The 24,629-nt window shown below is 38.3% G+C and overlaps 1 protein-coding gene across 2 annotated transcripts in view; it reads right to left on the bottom strand.

Moving 5' to 3' along the window:
* MDFIC2 (MyoD family inhibitor domain containing 2) overlaps positions 1–24,629 on the bottom strand; it is a 125,342-nt gene that overhangs the window by 50,098 nt on the left and 50,615 nt on the right. The window lies entirely within an intron of this gene.

Here is a 24,629-nt window from a genome sequence, read left to right as displayed (position 1 = left end):
ATTGGGGTTCTAGTCCATCCAGAGGTGCCTCAGGAGAAAGGCTTAGTGATACACTTTTGAAAAATCAGCCACCGAAAACCCTATGGCGTATGTGTCTACTCTGACACACATGGGGTCGCCATGAGTTGGAATTCACTTGACAGCAGCCGGGTTCTGGTGAGATGTAAAGATGTTGTGGGCTTGGGACTGACAGAGGCCATCTTCACTGCCATGTGTAAGAAGTCTGTCTGAGAATAAAGCCAAAACATGGGGCCAAAGACAGCCAAGAGAAAAAGGTAAAGGCAGGGTGCTGAATTTATCACTTGAGTCCCTGGATTTAGCTGTTTCTTAAGTCTATCTACTCCTGGACATATTGGACATGAGTCTAAAAATTCTGCTCTTACCTATGCTAGTTGAATTTCTATAACCTGTAATAGAAAGAGACTCACAGAATTATATAGGAGGCTTAATTAATTTTAAATATTTCTTCTGACTGTGTTTTCTTCCCTTTTCTTTTTTTAGAGGATTGATACTAAGGAAATTCTCTAAATATATTGTTTTGTCTTTGCCTTCTAACTCCCAAAATATTCGCAGAGTGGAAATGTTCAATTTTGTGAAGGTATGCCAAAAAAAAAAAGAGAGAGATCTACAAAAATGGCTCAAAAATGGAAGCTAGAATTTACAATAAAATGACTGGTAAGGAATAAAGGAACTGAGATGAGTTTTCTGCTGACCTGGTTATTCATCAGGTCTATCCAATTTATGACAGAGAGAAAAGGAGATGGAAAATACATTTGTTGAGTACCTACTCAAGTCAATGGTTTCATGAAATTTACCCTTGTAATATAGATATTGTTATCCTATCCTGATGTGAAAGATTAAAAAAAAAAGAGTCCAAATGATTTTTAGAGCTTCATTCCTGTGCAAGGTCACCTGGCTATCAGGTGCAGTTAAGGAGGATTAGGACCCAGCCAGGTGTGGACTTCTCATCTCCCCTCTCCATCATCCTAGATGCCATGTAGTTAGCATGGATATTCACACTGTTCTCCGTTCTCAGAGCACATTCCCAACTTTAGGCAACTACCTCGGAATGCGTGGTCAAGTTAGTCCATCATTATTTTTAAGGGAGAAAAACAAAATCAGTCCTTTTCCAGGGACAAGTTATTGCTATCTAGAGAATATGAGATTTGAACTTGAAGACATGAGTTCGAGTCCTACTCTTTTCCATCAAAGAGTTCTGTGATATGGAACTTTTCTAGCCCTGAATTTCCTCTTCTGTGAAGTAAAAGGCAAAAGAATGGATCATCTTTCAAATTTATTTCAGTACTTTTCTCCTGCTAGAAACAGAACCTTGTATTTCCCCTATTAGAGATCATGTCATTCTGTACTATGATTGTTTGCCAGATACAGTGATGTCTTGTTCACCTCTGTGTTCCCAACCCCAAGCACAGTGTCTAGCAAGTAGTAGATGATCAATAAATTCTCATCGAAATGAATGTGAGAATGAAATCCATTCACGTTTGTCCACAGAATACTCTCTTTTATTTGCTTTTTATTATTATTATTTTTACTGCCCAAAGGAGTGATTTCTAGAATTGCAAGAAAAAAAAAAAAAAAAAAAAAAAAAACCTCTAATTCACTAGTAGAGATTAAAAAAAAAAAAAAGGTGAATGATAAATTTGAATACCGAAATGTTATATACATCAGCATGGATTTTAAAGAAGACTTTCCTTTAATCTAAAGCTCAAGATGGGCAAACAGTTAACATAAAATTTTAAATAGAAGACATATCTTAAAGGGTAAAATGTTCATTTCAGATGGCCATTCCAATTCAACTTTTATGGCTTGGTAACCAAGACACCCGGGTAAACCTTTGGTGTGAGTGAAGCATTCCTAAATCGGCTTTTCCTGTATTATTTCATCCCAGGAAAGAAAAGCAGTAGCTAAGCCAGAAGCAAGCAGGAAAACAAAAAAGGAATCTGTGGCCAAAGCAACAGAACTACTGTCTTTTTTTTTTTTTTTAAATCTCTTCCTTGAGTTAGTAAAGGAGAAGTAAGCATCATGGTTTTTTTGTCTTTGTTTAGACATTGGACAATAAAAATCACAAAAGCATATATTTTTGACATACTATTTTTTTGGTATTCCTTGGAATTTGGACCCTAATTAAAAAATATGTGTTTCCTAGCCCTTCTTACTGTGAAAATCCTTGGCAATATAAACAGATGCAACGGTTGCTTTTAATTCTGACACCAGACTGTCTGAAATAATAGCTCTAAGAAAGTGTGAATTCTTTCATCCCGCAAGCTTCAATTATAAGTACTTAATTTCTTTTCTTTCTATTACTGGTTATAGCACCAATCTGGTTTATCTATCATCTGGCTAAACATGGTACACCTTAGAAGCATGTCATTTTGAAAAGTTTATTCTGCATGGAAACAGAGAGAAATTAGGCTGCAAATTTGAGTTATTTTTATACTCCCCTGTAATTTAACAATTAAGATATTAAGCAGTGTTGTGAAAATTTCTGTAACAGGCCTGTAAGATGACAGAATTAGGATCCTTGATAAGCAGTTTGAAGACACTAAATATTTCCCATAAAAGTTGATTCATCATTTGAAAAATGAGCCAAGTTAATAGCATACTAACTCATCTTGACCTTTCACAGTCAACAATACTCTTCATTTTTTGTGTCCACCATCTTTTATATCTTGTAACCAAGATGCCGTCACAACGTTTTTAGCCGCAGGATTTGATTGTGATGATCCTAAATGTTCTATTGGATGAGGTACCACAGATGGCACGTTAGCCAGATAAACACCATCAGCTGCTGGAAGTCGGGATGTTTTGGAAGAATTGCTTCCCATGAGTTTGATCTTTGTAAATTTTGTCATGTTTCTATTTTTAAAACTCTGCTACCCAGAAGTGTGTTTTTACATTTTAGGTTTAAATGTAAAATTAAAAAAGGCAAATTATTGCTGAAACATTGTAAATATAATGCTGAAAGCCTTAGGCTTTTCACCCAATTGGTTTTTTTTTCTAAGCTTCCCTGTATTTGTGCGTCTACATATGCGAATATTTCCACCAATTATTCTGGAACCAAATACTGAAGAAGTTTATGGGTCATTTTTCATTATGAGCTGTAGTTAAAACTTGTTAAGCACTTTATCTTTACTAGCTTATACTAATCCTCACAACAGTTCTGAAAGGTATTATTATTATCATCATCCCCATTTTAGAGGTGAGGAAACTGAGATTTGACAAGGCTAAGGAACTTAGAAATTCACAGAGCCAGGAAGTGGTAGAGGTTAGGATTTGAATCCAAGGAGAGCCAGAATGTTCAATTAGGTCCTCTCTGCGTCTAGGCACTACAGTTAATGTACCTAATGCTTTACACACTTCATCTCATTTAATCCTTCTGGTGGCACAATGGTTAAGTGCTTGGCTGCTAACCACAAAGTTGATGGTTCGAACCCACTCAGTGCTCCGTGGGAGAAAGATCTCGCAATCTACTCGCACAGCCTAGAAAAACACTATGGGGCACTTCTACTTTGTGACATGGGGTCACTATGAGTTGGAATTGGTTTGTCAGCACCTAACAACAACAGCAACAAAAACCATTCATACAGGGATTATTATATCCATTTTACAGACGAAGAAACCAAAACTAAAAGAAAATTGCTCGAGCTCACACAGTTCGTAAGTAGTGGCGATGGGCTTAGCCTTGAACGATGCCCAATTGCAGTAACTCTGTGCTCATGACCTTTGTTTTAAACTGCATGATAACATTTGTGTAGGGCTTTAGAGTTTATTCCTTAAACCTAGTGGATAGTACCAGCACAACTCTTCAGCCCTCAGGGACTGAACAAACTATCCTAGATACCGGAAAGACTTGAGGCAATTTCCTGTTGAGGGTAAAGGCCAATGACATATACTGCTGTTCTTGACATATTTATAATGGTGATGAAAAGGAGTCTGGGGAGATATATATTTCCAGTAGTAAAAGCAGACTTGGGATTTGGGCTTCCTGGTTTATTTTTCCAACCTTCTTTTACATCAGTTATCATTTAATTCCTTTGCCTCCGACGAATCTGCCTTCAAATCAAGTTAGCCACGATAACGTCTCTTCAGGAATTGTGGTTGAAACGCATGATGACATCCTCTTGATCTTTTTGTAAAAATAAGACAATTCTGTACTCCCCCCCTTCCCTTTCTCCCCATGTGTAGAAAATTTCTTGGTGTGGAAATTGAATTTTTGAAAATTTTTTAAATCAGTAGGCTTTGGGATTCGTGACCATGTTTTGGAGCGAGAGCTTGGAAAACCATGATCGATTGCTGAGTGGCTTCCTGTTTCCCTTGGTCTGGATGGCCATCCTTGCCAAAACTTCCCTTCTTCTCGGCTGCATTAGTAATGCAAAATGGAATTCATTGTGCCCATTCTATCTGTTAAATTGTTTCCATTTTAACTTGAGAAAAGTGTATTGACGTTCATGTATTTGGCATGGAAAATGTGTATATCTGACGAAGATAGCAACTTGTCTGTTGGAATTACAGTGCATTATGTATAATGCTGCTTTTAGCTCTGCATGTCCATTTCCTGGAATCTTATTGTGTCAGAGCTTGGAAAGTTTACACAAGCATTGGTAATCTCATTTTTGTCTCGTGGGTGGCTGTGGAAATATGGAGTATTTGAAAAAGCAAATGTCTTAGGCATATGTGTCAGGGAGTGGTTTGGTAGCAGGGGTGTCTCGTCAGGTGGGTAAAAAACATCCATCAAAAAATGGTAAAAATATTGCCTGAGACCTAACCTAAATATGAATTATCCAAGAGCAGAAAGATAAAACAGTTATGTGACACGGGTTTTTAGCAGGCTTGGGGTTATTCTCTTTTTTAGGGGTTCTAATTGTAAGGTTGCGGAATCTGTTTTATCTCTCTCCTGCCTCTTGAGGATAATCCTTCCCTAGACTATATTGTTTCTTGTGTCTTTTGTCTTCAGCGGACATGAGTCTTTGGCTCATGAACATCTTGTTAAGGTCTGCTGAGGATTAGGGGCTGTGAAACAATTTTCTTGCTGAGTCTTTTTATTGGGGATTTTTCAGCTGGTTTGTCTTTGGAGGTCTTTGAAATGTTCTATCAAGCAATGATTTTCATTTCTCTTTGTTCTCTTCAAAATTGGGGTTGTATGTTGCTCAACTGTTCTGGGGTCTATGTAATGAATTGTATTACTTAGCAGGCGAGTGTGAATTTCTGCGTGCAGCAGCTGTATGGCTGCCTGCTTCTCAGCGTTGCTTAAATCCTACTAACAGCACTGCTGCCGAACTGTGGTGGAGTTTTTGTCTTTTAGCTTTACGTGTGTTCTAACCATCCATCCAAAGCCGGGTTTCTCAGCCTCAGCACTGTTGTTATTTGGGCCTGGATAATTCTTTGTTCTGAGAGCTGTCCTGTGCATTGTAGGATGTTTAGCAGCATCCCTGGCCTCATCCTACTAGGTGCCAGTAGTATGCACCCTCGTCTCCCCAGTTGGAACAACCAAAAATGTCTCCAGGTATTCCTAACGCCCCCATCCCCCCCGCTCCCGGAGCGAAACCACCCCCAGCTGAGAACCACTGATCTAAAGCAGTTGAAAGAAAAGGATGGCGTGATGTAAAGGAATTGCCATAAAAAGCACTGAAGTCAAGCAATGCAATGACAACGCTGAGAGAGCCTTGTGTCCTGGAGGGTACGTGGAGAAACTGTATCACTCATCCCTGGAGAAAATGCTGTCATAATTGTCTATAGTTTCTTAGACTAAGTACCAGACGAGTTAAGGGTCACCTTTTAACTGCTTTGCTTCTGATCTGCTAATTATCTTCTCACCCTGCGATGCCTTTTATCTCCCCACTAAGCAACTTGACTCACCTAAGGAAGTTTCAAATTCTTCTCAGACTTGCCACCTTAACTACTTTTCTACCCTCACCTCCCACTCCTCCATTTCCCCCCCTGGTTTTCTTTGGCTCAAATGGGAACATGGTGCCCATTTATTTCTTTAATCTACTTCACCGTCTAATAGTACCTTTTATTCTGAGAATGGATTCTTACAATATGCTTTTGACTCTGTAATGCACTCCAGTAAAGACCTAATGTTTACTGCGAGGAGTATCCTCTGTTCTTCCGGAAGAGAGGAGATGCTGGCCACAGCAGTGTAGACTTTTTGATGCTAATCTTTTTCTCAATGCGTCTTTGAGTAAGTTACATTTATTATAGTGAATGGCAATCTTATGGCCCTGTCAAAAGGGCATTTATTTTCTACCAAAGTAGCAATTAGGATAGAATGCAAACAAATAATCAAATGGATCTCATGGATAATATCAAGATTTTTTTTTCTTTTTTTTTGGTAATGCTGTGAAAGGTGTGGAGGTATGCTAACAAGCCTATTTGATCAATATATGGGATGTAAAAGGACGAGGAGACAAGATTGACTGAGGAATAAGATGAAATTGACACAAACAGGCTGACAGCCAGCTGTAAGTCTCTTTAGGGCAAATGCAATTAACTTAGAATAATAGACTCAAATCTGATGGTTAGAAATGCATTTTTATTAACAGTCACAGGCTGAATCATTATGCTTGTATGAATAAAATGGTACTTATAGTTTGTGCGTGTGTGCATGCATATATAAATACATATACGTATGTCTCTGTACATATACATCCATGCCTCTTACATTCCTATGTGCCCTGCTTACAATTTGGGTGAAAAAGTTGATTTTTAGAATAATGTACTTTAAAAAAGGAAATTCATTCATAAATTATCTCCAGGACTATAAATTCTGAATATTCTCCAAAATTACGTATATAAAAATCATACTACTTATCTGGTGCTATTAGACATAAAGTCAGTGAGCCCTGGTCCCAGAACTGCTGGTCCTTTGGGGATTTGGAATTGCAATCAGGGATTTACAGATTTCATTTTGAAGAGGAGAAGTCATTACTAGAAACCTAAGCTCATTTCCTCTCCTTTAATAGCTATTTTAAATCATTCATTTAGAAAATACATTAACTATTTAAGGTACTTGCAATGTGTTTCGCTTGGCATTAAGTCTGGATTCTTTAAAGAATTTTTTTCTCCCTAAAATGCCTTCAAAAGAAGCTGAGAATTAGGGGAGAAAAGGACCAAATAAATTTTTGGTGATATAAAATTACTTTCAGTGATGTTTTTTTCTATCATTACGTGAGGAGAAACAATGTAGAACTTTCACAAAAATATTAGAATATTAGCAAACCCTTTTAATGCCACATTGGCGTTAAAAAAAAAAAAGCACGTGACACTTGGAAAACAACTGAACTTTGAATATGATTAAGAAATGGCATATGGTCTACTGCATTTTTATACAGATTTGTTAATAATCGAAATAGAAAACAATTTTCATTCCATACTACTTACTTCCTATCGATACCAACCTTAACTAGCAACTGGGCAATAGAAGGAAAATAGATTGCAGTCAAAAATAAGTAACTTCATAATTTCCACAAGGAGTTCAGAATATGGAGTCTTGCATAACACTTTGCAAACTGCTTTATATATATATTTTTAAATGCAAAATAAAGTTCCCTGAATTATGTAATTGCTATTCTTCAAAAGGACATCCTGAAGGTTGATGCTTCAAAATGTACTCTTCCTGTCACCCTCCAATTTTTTTTAATGTCTGCTGATGGCATTAAAAACAATCTTCACAGAAGAGGGGCTGCCATTGCCAATTTAGGACACTGGCTTTGTTATTAGCGTAGGCACGTTAGATCATCCTCTTGCTCTTCCTGCCTGCTTTGTTCTTTTGATATGGCAGGGAACTGAAATTGACAACAGCCTACATTTATATAACAATAACTCGCATTGTTAAATATATATGTGTAGATAGACAGATAGATAGTTCTTTTATTCCCCAAAGATATCAAAGTTCACTACACCCCATTAAAAAACCACAGAAATATGCAGATGCTTCTGGGGTGAACCATAGCAACTATTTAAAAGCATAAAGTATTGACAGCCTCAAGATTCTTAGAATAGTTCATAGTCATTTTTAATTTTTGATACTTTTACCAGTGTTAGGAAAAAAATTTTTTTTTCCGTGAAGGAGGGATGGAGGTCATACTTGGTTACTTGTGCAATAAACCAGAAGCAGTTTAGGGAAGTTAACTAGTGACGTCTAAGTCTACATGCTTGAAAAGCACTGCTGTTGTAATCACAAGGCGAAGAGGGCTGCTTTGTATCTCAGCATCGTGCCATTGCACTTGTTAAAACAACATAAGTGAACTCAAAGTGTGGAGTCTGATGACTGGATGGAGGTTTCTATAAATAGGGTTGCCAGGCTTAGGGAAAAAAAAACTAACCAAATGTTGGCAGTTCAAATCCACAAGAGGAAGATGTGGCAGTCAACTTCCGTAACGATTTACAGCCTTAGAAACCCTATGGGGCAGTTCTACCCTGTCATGTGGGGAGGGTCACTATGAGTCAGAATCGACTTGATGGCAATAGGTTTGTTTTTGTTTTTGCTTTAATATATATACACACACAGTAAAAAAAAAAAAAAAAAAAAAAATTGGGAACCTATATAAGGCAGAAACCTATCAGAGAAGGAAAACTCAAGTATCTTCCACTAAATACAGAACGATAGAAAAGTGGTGACTGCACCTTGTCGAAGGCAGAAAACTTGTGAGACCCAGAAAAAACAAGGCAATCCTGTTGAATTCTGGCTTTCACAGGTTTCGCTATACACACACGCGCACACACACACACACACACGTATATGTATATGCACATGTACATCCACACGTATACACATACACACTAAATACACACAGTGTATATATACTGAGTGGTTTAAAATTAGGAAAGGTGTGCATCAGGGTTGTATCCTTTTACCATACTTACTCAATCTGTATGCTGAGTAAATAATCTGAGAAGTTGGTCTATGTGAAGAAAAACACAGCATCAGGATCAGTGGAAAACTCATTAACAACCTGCCATATGCAGATGGCACAACCTTGCTTGCTGAAAGTGAAGAGGACTTCAAACATTTACTGAGGAAGATCAAAGACTACAGCCTTCAGTATGGATTACGTCTCAAAGAAAACAAAAATTCTCACAACTGGATCAATAAGCAACATCACGATAAAGGGAGAAAAGATTGAAGTTGTCAAGGATTTTATTTTACTTGGATCCAAAAATAACGCCCATGGAAGTAGCAGTCAAGGAATCAAATGATGTATTGCTTTGGGCAAATATGTTGCAAAAGACCTTTTTAAAGTGTTAAAGATCAAAAACGTCACTTTGAGAATTCAAGTGCACCTGACCCAGCCCATAGTATTTTTGGTCACCTCATATGCATGTGAAAACTGGACAATGAATAAGGAAGAATGAAGAAAAGTTGATGCCTTCGAATTACGGTGTTGGTGAAGAATATTGACTATACTATGGACTGCCAAAAGAATGAACAAATCTGTCTTGGAAGAAGTACAGCCAGAATGCTTCTTAGAAGTAAGGTTGGTGAGACTTTGTCTTACATACTTTGGACATGTTATCAGGAGGGTCAAGTCTCTGGAGAAGTATATCATGCTTGATAAAGCAGAGGGTCATTGAAAAAGAGGAAGACCCTCAATGAGATGGATTGACACAGTTGCTGCAAAAATGGGCTCAAACATAGCAATGGCTGTGAGAATGGTGCAGGACTAGACAGTGTTTTGTTCTGTTTTTACATAGGGTTGCCATGAGTTGAAACCAATTTGATGGCACCTATCAAGAACAGCTATGTATATATATTTATTTATACACGTGTGTGTATATATGTATATGTGTGTGTGTATGTATGTATGTGTGTGTATGTATGTATGTATATGTGTGTGTACATATGTATATGTGAGTGTGTGCATATATATTTGTATATATAGGATGCTCATTTTAAAATGAAATTCATACAAAAGGTGAATAGTTTTCCAGTGTAAGTATGTCTCATGCAATATGTGAAATGTACTCAATACTGGAATTGACAACAGCTTACATTTTTATATAACAATATGTGTAACATAATACTAAAAACACGAATCATTTATTGGAAACAAAAACTTAACTGGGCGTCTTGTATTTAATCCAGCAATCTGACTATCATCCTGTATTTAATCTGGCAAACTAACTATAAAAGCAAGATTTTGTGGAATCTTTTAGATAGTGGATTATACTTCGGGTGAATAAGTTTTTAGAACTCTTTTTTTTATTCTTAAAGCAATCTTATGATTTTAAAATTTTGTAAATTTTTATTATTCTTACAAAATCGCTGTTGCTGTTGGTGGTATTAGGTGCCATCGAGTTGGTTCCAACTCATAATGACCCTATGTACAACAGAACAAAACACTGTGCCGTCCTCACAATCATTGCTACGTTTGTGCCCCTTTTTGCAGCCACTGTGTCAGTCTATCTCACTGAGGGTCTTCCTCTTTACACTGACCCTTTATTTTACCAAACGTCATGCCCTTCTCCAGGGACTGGTCCCTTCTGATAACATGTCCAAAGTATGTAAGACAAAGTCTCGCCATCCTTACTTCTAAGGAGCATTCTGGCTGTACTTCTTCCAAGACAGATTTGTTCATTCTTTTGGCAGCCCATGGTATGTTCAATGTTCTTCATCCACAGCGTAATTCAAAGGCATCAGTTTTTCTTCAATCTTCCTTATTCTTTGTCCAGTTTTTGCATTCATACGAGGTGGTCGAAAATACCATGGCTTGGGCCAGATGCACTTTAGTTCTCAAAGTGGTATCTTTGATTTTTAACACTGTGAAGAGGTGTTTTGCAGCAGATTTGCCCAATGTGATATATCGTTCGGTTCCTTGACTGGTGCTTCCATGGTCGTTAATTGTGGATTCAAGTAAAATGAAATCCTTGACAACTTCAATCTTTCTTTTATCACTGTCTTAGTCATCTAGTGCTGCCATAACAGAAATACCACAAGTGGATGGCTTTAACAAAGAGAAATTTATTTTCTCACAATCTAGTAGATTACAAGTCCAAATTCAGGGTGTCACCTCCAGGGGAAGGCTTCCTGTCTCTGTCGGCTCTGGAGGAAGGTCCTTGTCCTCAGTCTTCCATGGTTGAGGAGCTTCTCAGGCACAGGGACCCCGGGCCCAAAGACGTGTTCTGCTCCTGGTGCTGCTTTCTTGATGGTATGAGGTCCCCCACTCTCTGCTTGCTTCCCTTCCCTTTTATCTCTTGAGAGATAAAAGGTGGTGCAGGCCATACTCCAGGGAAACCCCCTTTACCTTGGATCAGGGAGGTGACCTGAGTAAGGGTGGTGTTACAATCCCACCCTAATCCTCTCATCATAAAATTACCATCACAAAATGGAGAACAACCACACAATACGGGGAATCATGGCCTAACCAAGTTGATATACACATTTTTGGGCGGGCATAATTCAATCCATGACAATCATGGTGTTGTTAATTGGTCCCGTTGTAAGGATTTTTGTATTCTTTATGTTGAGGTGTAATCCACACTGATGGCCGCAGCCTTTGATCTGCCTTAGTAAGTGCTTCAAGTTCTCTTCACTTTCAGCAAGCAAGGTTGTATCATCTGCATATCACCAGTTGTTAATGAGTCTTCCACCAATCCTAATGCTGTGTTCTTCTTTATGTAGTCCAACTTCTTCAGACTTATTGCCCAATAATTCATGATTATGGTGCTAGGTAAAATGTTCCTGAAAAACACAAGGGTCAGGTCATATAATAGTAGGTAGTTGCTTATCTCCCTCATTGTCCATGACAGGTACAGATTTTCTTTTAATTTTTTTTTTTAAGTTTATTTTTCTGTGTGCCAGACATCGTGCCAAGCAGATGGTAGAAACTCTACCCATGTTGCTTGAATAAATTCATCCCCTGGCCATTGAATTAATTTTTTTCTCCTTTCTTCTTTTTATCATTTCTTTCTTTTTTTACATGGTGCTGATATTCCTTCTGTGGTTTCATTTCCATTCAGTGATATTCTTTAGTATACCAAACCAATCCCACTGCCGTTGAGTTGACTCCGACTCATAGCGACCCTATATGGGGCACTTCTACTCTGTCCTGTAGGGTCGCTATAAGTTCTTTAGTATATCTAGGGTAAAATTTGAGACCTTCTTATCAGTAACAGTGCCTTTCTCTGGCAGTATTTCTCACAAGATTGGGGGTAGAGGAGGCCTGAATGGTTGAGGGTAAATCTCCTAGCGATGGAGAGAATTAAACCCAGGGCCGTCGAGTTGATTCCGACTCAAATTAGTGTAGTATTTTTTAAAACCCGCCAAGTAAGTTGTACTATAGAAACTTGACTTAAATACTGTAACTGTGCTCTTGAACACTTCATATGTATCCTTTATTAGACAACGTGTACTGTCTATATGTATGAATGAGTTAAGAATTTTCTAGATGACTCTAAATACATAGAATTTTTTTTGTCTTAGGCACTGTAATAACTTTTGAACCATAAATGCATCTTGCAACTTCATTTTACTAGAATTCTAATTGCAGTATATCTGTTTTAAGACTCAGAATTTTAAGACTTTCTAATAGCCAAAGGCAAGTCCTATTATTCCATTAACATTATTGATTTTATTCCTACTGTTTATATGCTACAAGCTTTTGCAAAGGAAATAATAAGTAAAAGAGAGGGGGTACAGCAAGGAGAAGAGTGAGATAGAATCTTAAGGAAGATTCAAGGTTACAAACACACAATATAGGATTATAATAACCAAGAAAACAAAGAAACTAAAAGTATTCAACAAGCACAAAAATATCATATATTATTTTTCTTCTAAAGTATAAGTTTCTGTTTATCTCTTTTGAGCAGTGAAGAGATGCTTACCTTTCCTTTAGATTCGATTAGACATTAGATGAACAACAAATAACATGACCAGTTAACATGACCAATATAGAGTCTGAGCCAGTGAATTTAACCCATGTTTTTATTATTTTGTAAAGTGAGGAAGAGAGGTAGAGGAGATAGGCTAACATGTATTGAACACCTTCTCTATACAGGCACTATAGTAAGCACTGAGAATATTATACCAATGTCTTTGACCTAAAGATTTCACAATCTAATGGGAAAGACGCACAAGGAAGTAAACGATGGCAAGGCATTGTAATTGCTTTAAAGTGCAGAAATGGTCTAATGTAAATATTATCAATCTCCTTAAAAGATTGTAGGAATGTCAATGCTTAAGTTAGAGCCTGAAGCAGTTTATCAACTAAGCAAAAAGTTAGAAAAAAAAAAAAAAGGCATTTTACGTAGAAACTAAAAAACCAAGCCTGTTGCTGTGAAGTCAATTCCGACTCATAGCAACCCTATAGGACAGAGCAAAACTGTCCCATAGGGTTTCCAAGGAGCAGCTGGTGGATTTGAACTGCTGACATTTTGGTTAGCAGCCAAGTTCTTAACCACTGTGTGTAGAGGGCACAAAAATTGCCGGTGTTTTCAGTTGTGAAGCAGCATTAGAAACAGGCTGGTTTGACTGGAAAGTAAAGTCAAAGGCAGGAAGAATTTCAGGGAATGAAACTTGAGAGGCAGATACAGCTCAGAACTTGAAGAACCTACCTATATATCATAGAAGGAAGAATTTCAAGCAGGAGAAAGTGTGGTCAAAAGAGCATACTAGCAGCAGATTGGAAGAGACAAGTTTAGGTTAGAAGAGCAGTGTTTGGGCTCTTGCAATCAATAGGTCAGGCACGAGGTAATGAAGGCTTAAACATGATGTCCATTTGTGACTGGAGATGGATAGGATGCAGCTGATTCAAGAATTAATGACCCCAAGAGCCCAACAACTCAGCATCCTGGGGAGTGGTGATAAACCTGCGTAGTAGAAAACAGGGTGGTGTTGAGTAGGGTGCTGTATGTGACGTGTTTTCTGATGGTGGCCTGTATGGCTCAGGTGAAAGGAAATCAAGAGAAGGGATGCAAACTGACTTTGTTGACCAGGAAATGGGTGAGGTAGTTTTATACACATTCTTCCAATTAACTTCACGGTGATCTTTTTTCCTAGGGAGTTTTACCCCATTTTGCAGAAGAAGAAAACTGAAACTCAGAGATGTTAAATGTCGTATTACAAGTTCACAGAGCTAGGAAATGATGGGGTAGGGATTTCTTACTGAAGCCCCTCTAGACTCAAAGTCCCTGACCTTTCTTCTAAGTTGCATAGTATAAGGTTGGCTTCATACCTGTGTGTGTGTTTGGACCAAAGTTGGACAAGGATTTAAGTCTACGTCAGACATTTCCCATGGAGGTAGTTTCACGAGCTTTGGGTTTCCAATGTTTCCTAGCCAATTTCAGAAGACAGGATTGATTGATTCATTCATTCTCAAGATTTATTTAGTGCCTTCTTCCATATTTCAGTCATCATGTTAGGGCTACCTCAGGCTTTAGGGCCAAAGGGAAGAACTTATCTTGCTGCACAATTGTAACAATTAACAGATGCTTCCATTACTGTGGGCTTTAGGTCACAGGAGAAAAAAAAAGTAGAAAATAATTTAACATTTCAATCTTTCCCCTTACAACCCCCTCTTTTGATTAATCATCCCTTTTCCTGCCTTCTTTGCATCTTCGCCTTTAGTTCTGAGTAAACTTTTTCCTAAAATATATCATTGCAGGTGCCCCTGCTGTGAAAATGGAAAGAAATGTAATGTTTTTGGTCACAGGAGAGCTGCCAAGTCCACAGTACCAGCACGAGGAGAGTCATCCTCCTTTTATTTTCCCCCTTTTCCTTTTTTGGATGTTGATGGGACACTCGTGTGGCATGAAGCCTGTTTTCTGCTGGCTGTATTTATTTTGTTAAGATTAGAGTTGCTAAGATACGGTAGTTATTTCAAATTGCAACCGCGGAGGCCAGTGGTCATAAAATCGAAAACTAAAATTCCTTTATTTGCTAACTCTAATAAAAAAAAAAAAAAATTCTTGAAGGGGCAAGGGCATTTTCTTACAAAAAAACAAAAAAACACAAGAACAGAACACCGAGTGGACTATGTGATAGTACATAATTAGATCCAGTAGTCTTGCTGATGTTGAGCTATTTGGCTCTAAAATCTAGAGAGAACTTCAGACTTCAAGCTGTTTATTAAATTATTGTTTTTGAACCAAGGGAGTGGTCACATTGTGCAAATTTTATGTCCATTCTTCTATTTAGTGGTTTAAGCCAGGGAATTTGTTTTTCAATCTGTTGTTAATTATTGTTCTCTGTTCAATAAATATTTTGAGGGATTTGGATTTTTAACACTTTCTCTAAATTTCTTGAGTTGGGTCTCTTAATTTTTCTCCTCCTCAGGGCTAGCTAAAGCAGTAAATATTTCTGTTGGTGACTCTGTGAGTACATAGTTTTTAAACTACTTGTAACTTTATTGCTGTCAGTGGCATTTTTGGGGGAATTAAGAAGCTACACCCTATGTTTCATTTTTTATTGTTCTTGACAAGACAACCTTCTGTATTTTTCTTCTTGATGCATCATTGTTTAAAGAATTCAGACTATTTTCCAACCAAATTTCAATTAACTCTAAGACATTCCTTTGAGCTTGTAGGTAAATATTTTCAACTAAGCCTTAAAGAAAAAAAACAAAAAAAAAATGAAAGTATTTGGGTGGAAAAATGGTCTCTGAGCAGCCAGTTTGGCAAAGGTTTGTTCTGTGAATGTGTGTAATTTCAAATGACTGTGTGCTTTTATAACACCAAACTTTCCAGCTTCCCCAGAACCCTTCAAATACTAATATCCAGAGTTTCCACTGGCAATTCCTTTGTTTGTCCTGGAAGCATCTTGCAATTTGGGACCAAGAAAATGTTGTGTTCCTTTTGGATTTATAGACATAAACATATGTATTTCTTCATCAGCACACAGTTCTTTTCAGTGGAAGCCAGGTTTAATGGGCAGATTGTCAAATAGTAAAAAGGCTTCATGAAAACTATACAGCACATTTGGCTGGAAAAAAAAGTGATCTTTGAGAAAATTTAATCTATTTAAAGAAAGATAAACTATTAAAAAACGACATGTTCCGCTGTGGTTTGATTAAAAGTAGTGTTTTGTAAAATCATCACTGGAATACCTTTCTAGAGAGACTTGCAGAATGTGTCGTACACTGTTGAATTGTATTCATTAAGCTGAATTTGTTATGCCCAGCGGAGCCTTCTTCCACAACAAGCCTGTGGTTAATTGTAATTCCACTAGAGAAATTGCAAAAAGGTGGTTTCTGCCCACATCTTTGGAGACAAAGTGACTTCTCAGATTCTGTGGCGATTGCTGTCTCAGGATTTTGGGATGCCAGTACTTCGTAGAGTTTTAATTCTAACATCTGAGTTCTCAGAATCTCAGGGATCTACCACGTCTCCATGTTCTGTGTTGTTGATTGACCTTGTTGGGCACCATCTGAATTTTATTTTATCTGACTATGCTGCCCTAGAAGCCCTGGTGGTGCAGTGGTTAAGAGCATGGCTGCTAACCAAAAGGCTGGCAGTTTGAATCCACCAGCCCCTCCTTGGAGTCCATATGGGGCAGTTCTACTCTGTCCTATAGGGTCACTATGAGTCGGAATCGACTTGACAGCAAGGCTTTGTGTTTTTTTTAATGCTTCCCTAAGATTATAGATATACAGATTTCTGTCTGCCATATAGTGTGTAGATTGAACTACTGGTCTAAATTTTTTACTCCCCAAAATAGTATTTTATATTCACATCCTTGCCATAGACTCATGAAGGTGCTCCCTCTTGCCCTTTTTTTGGCTTAGTTACATCACTTAACTTGGCCAATTTAGTGAATACAATGGTAACAATCTATTTTCAAATTCCAGCTTGCCTTCTTATGCCTCTGCCTTTTGTACTGAGAAGAAAATACCTAGACAGTTGCTGAGGGACTTGTGGAGCTGACCTGGACCCAACCTGCAGCTTTGAGACGAGCTCTACTGTGTCCAGCCTAGATCTTCCAAACTGCAGCTGATTTATAGACATGTACCAGTTGCCACTGAGTCGATTCTGACTCACGGCAACCCCATGCGTGCGGAGTAGAACTACACCGCATGGGGTTTTCAAGGCTGTAACTTTTTGGAAGCAGGTCACCAGGCCTTTCTTCTGAGGTGCCTCTGGGTGAGTCTGAGCCACTAATCTTTCAGTTAGTAGTGGAGCAGTGGAGCGCTTGCTTGTTAGCATCACCCATAGGCATGCAAACAGGAAATACTTGTTTGCCACTGAAGTCAGGGATAGTGTGTTACACAGTGTTACACAGTGTTACTGTGGCGATAGTTGACTGATACAGTGTACCCAGTTGTTTCCTTCACCAGTGTTTCCGAACGACTTTCTGCAGAGCAGAGGAGGCGTTGCTCTCAAGAGAGACATCTCTCTTTTTAATGAAATCCTTTGGTTCTCAGCTGCCTGTAGAGCTGCAGTTTGACTTCAGCTTGTGTAAAAAACATGGAAAACTTCAATAAAGAGCCATGTGTAATTGATGTATGCCCAAAAGCTGTTGCTTGGTGAAATTGAACAAAATAGAGGGGTTTTGAAAGCTTGAAATTATTTTTGAAATGGTGGTGCATGTAGTCCTGATGGAATTCTTGCCCAGTGTATTACTCAGGCTTAAAATGTAAGTATTATATGCTGTGATATTGCATGGGGATATGATGTGGTATACCAGCGTCCCATAAACCTTTCACAGTTGTTACCTTATTTGTATCAATGTATGACCTTTTTTTATCCCCCCATGGGGCATGAAAGCTTCAATGGAGGATATAAGCTACTATAGTAATGTCTATCAAGTGGGTTATTGGGATAAGTAGTTCACTTAGGTAGGTTAGAAAGATAATAGGTTAGAAGCATGATTCAAAGGTTATGATCTCAAAATTTAAGTGAAGCCAAGAAAGCAATGTAAATCAACAGAGTGGGCTTGGAAATAGGAACAGAGGCACCCATGGTAAACTGAAGAACATGTGCACTGTTCGTAAGAGTAGCTATTTGGCTCCAACTGGTTTTTTCCATGCAGGCACTGAATTGCTTTTTATTAAAAACATATTTTTTGAACACTGACTCTTATGGGTTGAATTGTGTACCCCCAAAATATATGTTGAAGTCCTAAACCTGGTGCCTGTGAACATGACCTTGTTTAGAAACAGGGTCCTTCAAAATGTGACTAGTTACTATGAGGACAAACCAGAGTAGTGGGGAGCCTAACTCCATCTGAGTGATGTCTTACGAAACAGAACACACATGAAGATACACAGAGACAGGACAGTCATGAAGATACGCGGAGACAGGACAGCCATGTAAAGATGTATCTATAAGCCAAGGAAAGGCAAAGATTGCTGGCTGTCATCACAAGCTAGGAGAGAGGCTGAAGAGATTCTCTCGGAGTCCTCAGAAGGAATAAACACGGCCAACGCCCTTATTTTGGACTCCTAGCTTGCAGAAGCATAAGGCAGTGTATTTCCGTTCTTCCAAGTCACCCAGCTTGTTGTATTTTGTTACGGCAGCTTTAGGAATCTAATATACCTGCTATGTACCAGGAGCTGTTACAGATTCTGTACAGTGAACAAAACAGAGCCCCTCATGGAGTTAACATTCTGGCTTATGAAATAGACAGAAATGAAAATTATTTTAGATGTGGTAAGTGCAACAGAGAAAAAACACAGCACCAAAAGCAGCCATAGCTTTTTAGAGAGAGTGGCAGGGGAGGTCTCCCTGAGAAGACGCCTTTTTAGAAAAAGACCTGTATGAAGAAGTAAAGCGAGCCCAGTGGATTGGGGAAGTGCATTTCATTCATAGGGTATGGCAAGTGCAAGGATTCAGAGACGGGAGTGTGCCTGGTGACCCATGGGGAGATCAGTGGGGAAGGAGCAGAATGAATTAATAGACAGAGGTCTTGGCTGCTTTAGGTTGCAAAGGGCCAGGGCTATCTATGCACCTTGTTTCCGCACTGAAAAGGTTTCATCCAAACCTAGAACTCTGAGCTTTTAATAAAAACCAAACAAAACTATGTATCGTAACCCAGGTGGAGAAGTTTGAAAGTCTTGGACCAATAAACCTAAGCAAAAATTTTTGTTCCAGTAGATAAAAATGTTTAAGTATATTAAATATACATAATCACTTCTTAAAACAAAAACACAGAACTTTTCTATTATGGTCATAGGCATAATATATCTAGTTTAGCAGAACAACAAAAAAAGGGGGGGTTAACAAATGCAGAGACAAGATTAATTATGAATCTGCATCATTTTATTCAAACAACTTAGTTATTTAGTAGTCATATTTATATTTTTACATTCTTTTCAGAGCGTCATTTTTTCTTTTCTTTTCTTTTCTTTTTTTTTTTTTGGTAATTGTACATAACAAAAAACAGTTCCAATTACCAAAAAATTGTATGCTAAATAGTAATGATCAAACATTAGTGTCAATTGCATGATTTTAACAGCTGTGAAGTCTGTATTTGAATTCTGTTGAATTTAATGGATAAATTAAAGTCACATTTTAAGACTACTTAAAAGAAGCTTAAAAAAAACCTCAACCCCAAACATTCTAAAATTGCTTATTTTTATTCAATCTATGCAATTATTCTCAACGATTATTTTGTTTTGTACAAGTTTTACATTATTATAAACGGATGTGAGTATGAACTGAACTAATAGAATTCATCTTAGATACAAAGGACACGAAAGAAAAAAAAACAGACATTCTTTCAGGCTTTGCTTCCACTTGACTTTGGGGAAAATTAATTTTCATTTAGAAAGCTTTTGGAGCAATAAATACAAGTGTCTTTTCCCTAATGGGAGGGCGGCTGAGGTAGTCAGACTTAAAAACTGAAAAGAGGAAAGCAGTTTTCCTCTATGAAATCAGGTATTGCCAAGAAGTTTATTACTTAGGTTTATCACAGTGATACAAAAAGATAGTCTTTTTCTAGATATCATAAAATGAAAAACAGAAATCCTGTCTTGCTTTAACCACTCCACCTCTACAGAGACATCCAATCACCTCTCCGTAGTAGTAAAACTATTCACAGTTTCCATATTTTCTTCTAGGTATTATCTGAGCATTCATAGCCTCTCTTCCCCATTTTTTTTTTTTTTTTTTAATTTAAGAAATGAGAGCATATTCTATGCAGTGGTCTTTTTCTTTTGTTCACACTTTAGCATTGCCTTTTCGTGGTTTCATATTATTCCTATTATGGATATACAATTGTATCTCTGACCAGTAGCACCCTGATGAACATTAAGTTTGTTTCCTACAATTTTATAATAACATTTTTGGAATGAGTGGAGCAGGGCTTCAAAGCGGTTTGTTCTGGTTTGAACCCTGCTGAAAATTTGCTTTTTTTTTTTACCCCAGATATCAGGATTTACATTCTGATGAGATTCCCAGGCGATTCTTCTGTTATGATAAATTTTGAGAATCACTGCCCTACCAGTGGTTCTCAGACTTGGTCCCTAACCAGCAGCATTAGCACTGCCTGGGAATTTATTAGAACCGTAAATTCTCAGCAGGGGTTCGAAGTGGAATGGAACCGGTTCAAAGCCCTCTAGTGGAGAACCAGCTCGAGGAAGAGAGAAGTGCAGACGAAAGCTGTAGACCTACGAAAGGTGCGCGGTTTAACCAATGGAAAAGAGCGCCCAAGTGAACTTTTTAAACCAGTCGTTTGGTAACAGTATCCTGAGGCGTGTCATTAAAAGAAAAGTGAAAGGAATTTAAAAGTAAGCTAAAGGATTAAAAAGTAAATTGGGGAGTTAGAGATTTTTTTTTTTTTTTTAAATAATGTGAGACATCTATGAAACAGTATTTTCTCATTTTAAAGGCATTGCAAACACACAAATAAAGGGGCCAAGGATGAGGCTGGGCTGTTTGGTATGTAATAGGCCATTTGGTATGTAATAGGCAGATACAGAATGGCATGCTGGGTCTGTGACTCGGGGGTATAGAAGCAGGCATACTCTCAGCTATGACATATATGTATGTATAAAATATATATGTATACACATACACATGTGTAGGGAGAGAGACAAAAAGAAAGGCTGACATTGCTATAACCCTTGGATTCAGCCATGATTGAAGGTAGCTCAGTTCCTAGACTACATAAGAGACCGTAGAGTCTCATTTTTAAGTTACTTTGAGCCAAAACTTCTATCAATTGCAAATGGAGAGTACTGACTAGCACGATCTTTTAAAATATTCATATGCTCTAAGCCAGCTCTCGCACTATTGGAAATTTACAGAACGTAAAAAAGAAACTATACAGTCAAAGCTGTATGTGCATCGGAGCACATTTTAAGTAGTGAAAACACTAAAATTATATAAATGCCCATCAATAGGGAAATGGAACCACATAATAAAATGTTATTAGCCCATAAAAATCATTATTTAAACTACTGTTCAATGAAATGGAAAACGTATATGTTACAATAATGCTGAGTAAAAAAAAGTAGAATACAAAATTATATAAGATATACTTTCACATAGTTTACACATACATGTTACCGGAAGGAAGGACATGTACAAAACTAGAAGGAAACAGATGAAAATGCTGGTAGGATAGGGGGTGATGGCCCTATGGTTGATTTTTTTTTTTTTTCTTTAATAGTTTTTTTGTTATATTCTAGATTTTGTACTGTGAATCTGTTATTTTTATAATTGAAAATGACACATAAAATTGAAAAAACTACTAAAACGGTCAAGAAAGGTATAAGAGATCTAACAGAGAAATATACTTAAGTTAGAGCCAACCAGCAGGTCAACAGGATGTATTCACTGGATCAGTCTCCAATTTATAATTAATCAATGGCTCCCAGCAGTTCTCAGGTTATATTCCAAACGACACAGAAAAGGCCCTTGGTTGTGTGGCCCTTTGCCGGGTTCTACAGCCTCAGACCTAGCCGTTTCCCAGAATACATTCTGTTCACCGTCAATGCTGGAAACTGAGGAGGAAGAGATAGTTTCACACTAGCCTTCAAGAACACTGACCTTCATCAGTCTAAAGAAGTCATCAGTCAAGTCGTGCACTGAGGTCTGGGCTGTGTTAGCAGCAGCGTGTAAACACTGCAGGGCAGGGACCCTGCCTGCTTTATTCACTACTGTGTGGGAAAGTAGAGCTGAGTGGGGCTTTCCAGATAATCCCCCCGCAGGGTACTGTGGTTATTTACTCATTCAGATTTATTTTCTATTCTTTTACAACCTGAAAGCAGTGTTGTCGTTAGTTGCCACTGACTTGGCTTTGACTCATGGCGACCTTATGTATAACAGAATGAAATGTTGCCCACCCCTGCACCATCTTCATGATTGTTGGTATGCTTGAGTTCATTGTTACAGCCATCGTGTCAATTCATCTCTCTGAGGGTTTTCTTTGGCCTCACTGTCCCTCCACTTTACTGAACATGATCTTCTTCTCCAGTGATCAGTTCCTCCTAATAATGTGTGCAAAGTAAGTGAGTTGACGCCTCTGACAATATTCTGTGATCCATAAGGTTTTCATTGGCTAATTTTTAGAAGAAGATTACCAGGCCTTTCTTCCTAGTCTGTCTTAGTCTGGAAGCTCTGCTGAAACTTGTCCACCATGGGTGACCCTGCTGGTATTTGAAATAGTGGCGGCATAGCTTTCAGCATCATAGCAACATACAAGCCACCACAGTACAACAAACTGACATATGGGTGATGAGAAAGAGCAAGGCAGCCCATTGAAGACTGCTTCAGTAGGCTCCCTTGCCCTTCACTTTCTGGCTGTGTTAGGTCAAAGGCTAGGGGCCACTATCATGAAATCAGAGGGTAGAAAGGGAAGATGGCCTGGGTATTTTATTTATTCTTGTCTTTTTTCGTTTATGGTTTATTCCTCCATGACTACAGCCTCTTTCAGACAGTCCTTTCTATACAGCTACTCTTGCAAGACAGAGGTGTTTAAAACTACTTCCACCCCCTTTTTTTTTTGAGACCTAGGAGTGGTAATGACTCATTTCCCCACTGCTAAAATCCCCATGGTACTATGCTCTCTCGTTGGTTTCCCCAATGCTGCTTACACTTTTATAAACAGCCCTTTTATGAAACTCTCCTCTGTTACCCAGTTAAAGGATGTGCTGCCTTTTCCTGCTAGAACCCTGACTGATACACCTCCATGTGATGGATAAACTGAGTCCAGAGAGGAGAAGCGATTTTCCAAAGGTTGTAAGATTTGCCAAATTTTAGACCCCAAATCCCTTGAAAATTTCCCTTTGGCATGAAACAGACTCAGTGGAAGCTATTCAAATAGTAAGAATATAAGCCCTTCAGAGGTTTCATTTCAAATTCATTTTCCATTAATTTTTGATACAAGTATATGTGCTTGCATATGTGTGCGTGCACACACACACACACACAACAGATGAGCATGGGCAGAAAATGTATTTTAGTTTAGTTCTTCTCTTCTGCACTGCCTGAAATTTAGTCAGAAGACTTGGGTGGTCAGAGCTTTGAATCACTCACAAGAATTGGTCCTGGATTCTTAAAATCAAAAGCTTCCTTGCTCATGACTGCTACTTTTAATTAAAGGACTGAGTAGAGTGGAGCTTTCTCCTTACTGTTCTCTTGGTCTGCCCCTCCTTCATCCAACTCCGACAACTATGCTTCAAAATAAGTGTGTATGCAACAAGCGTGTGCTAGCTCTGAACCCTCAGTGCGTCTCCCCTTGCCATTGCCTGTGGCCTTCCAATAGTTCAGGTTTAACTGCCCTTGACAGTTATGACTACATTTTTCCTCCTCCGTTCCCTATATCTTAATTGATAATCTAGACTTCAATCTTTTCCTCTTGAAAATAAGCCCACCGCCACACCTGATGTTTCATGAATGTTACACTCAGGCATCTGGGAATGTACAGAGGCTGGATAAGATAGTGGTTAAAAGCATGGACTTTGGAGTCAGACAAACGTAGCTTGATCCCTGTGACCTTGTAAAGCATCAAACTTTTCAAGTCTTATTTTTGCTTCTCTGCAAAATTGGGAAATGCTGCAACTGACGCTGTTGCCAAGAAGATTGCGATCCCGCATCTGAGGGCCTTAGCACAGTCTCTGGTGCATGTTGTCATCTGCTGTTGAGTCGGCTCTGGCTCATGGTGGCACCACGCACAACAAAGTGAAATATTGACCAGTCCTGAGACATCTTCATGACCACTGTCATGTTTGAGTCCATTGTTTTGACCATTGTACAGGACTTTCTGACCTAGGGGACTCATCTTCTAGCACTATATCAGTGTACTCTATAGAGTTTTCACTGGCTCATTTTTGGAAGTAGATGGCCAGGCCTTTCTTCCAAGTCTGTCTTAGTCCGGAAGCACCACTGAAGCCTGTGTACCAATAGTGACCCTGCTGGTATTTGAAATGTTGGTGGCATAGCTTCTAGCGTCATGGCAACACACAAGCTGCCACAGTACGACATGTCTACAAATGGGTGGTGGCTCTGGTATATAGGGGAGTTCAATGGATGAAAGCTGTTTACATAAAGTGGTATTGGATGGGCTTTTTTCCATTTTCAACAATGTCTACCTTCAATGGAACAATCAAAAGAGATGAAAGAAGAAGAAATGATGGGAATAGAGAAATAGTTGTATCAAACACTTTAGACTAAAAACAGACACCAGGACTAGAACAAAATTTAAATCTGAGATTCCTAGCAGCCAAAGGAAAAAT

Source organism: Loxodonta africana, chromosome 22, assembly GCF_030014295.1.
Source record: "Loxodonta africana isolate mLoxAfr1 chromosome 22, mLoxAfr1.hap2, whole genome shotgun sequence".
Classification (NCBI taxonomy): domain Eukaryota; kingdom Metazoa; phylum Chordata; class Mammalia; order Proboscidea; family Elephantidae; genus Loxodonta; species Loxodonta africana.
Note: the sequence above shows the minus strand (reverse complement) of the source record. Positions and strands in the feature narration are given on the sequence as shown.